This window comes from Corvus brachyrhynchos, unplaced genomic scaffold, assembly GCF_000691975.1.
Source record: "Corvus brachyrhynchos isolate BGI_N302 unplaced genomic scaffold, ASM69197v1 scaffold62, whole genome shotgun sequence".
Taxonomy (NCBI): Eukaryota; Metazoa; Chordata; class Aves; order Passeriformes; family Corvidae; genus Corvus; species Corvus brachyrhynchos.
Window position 1 is genome coordinate 3,816,495 of NW_008236629.1, and position 528 is coordinate 3,817,022.

Genomic DNA, 528 nt, shown 5'->3' on the forward strand with positions numbered 1-528 from the left:
ACGCAGGTGCTGCCTGGCGGCTGCTCCGGAGGATCCCGCAGTGGCCGCGGGATGAAGCCCGAGGAGGTTCACCATCCGAAGGGTGGTTTGCCATCCCAGCCCGCCCTCCTTCCGGTTCGCTCCCACCGTTCCCCCACTCCCGCCTTGTAATTTTATGGCAAAGCGAGGGTAATTCAGGCGATTAATCAAATGCTGGGCCCAGCTGGAGCCATCTGCGTCGTGTCCCCCCCCCCTCCCGCCACCCCGAGAAGCCACCGCTGTCCGCATTGGCTGCCGGTGACATCACCCCGCGGGATCAAGGGGACTGGCAGTGCGGGGGGGCCGGCCTCGCGCCAATCTGCTTCGGTGATGCTCTGGGCTGGGCGATTTGGAGGGGATTGCAGAGACTGATTCCTGAACGGCTTTAGCTGCTCTTAAACCCCCTGGAGTATAAAGCAGAATAATCAGTTTTTCGCAAGCTCCGAGGAGAGCGGAGCGGCCGCCCTCCTCCCGGCGCGGGGCACCTCGTCAGAGGCCCGGCGGCACGGG

The 528-nt window shown here is 64.6% G+C and overlaps 1 protein-coding gene across 1 annotated transcript in view; it reads left to right on the plus strand.

Moving 5' to 3' along the window:
• The window catches only part of DUSP8 (dual specificity phosphatase 8), a gene marked incomplete at its 3' end in the record, with an annotated part of 38,377 nt that overhangs the window by 13,624 nt on the left and 24,225 nt on the right, over window positions 1-528 (plus strand). The window lies entirely within an intron of this gene.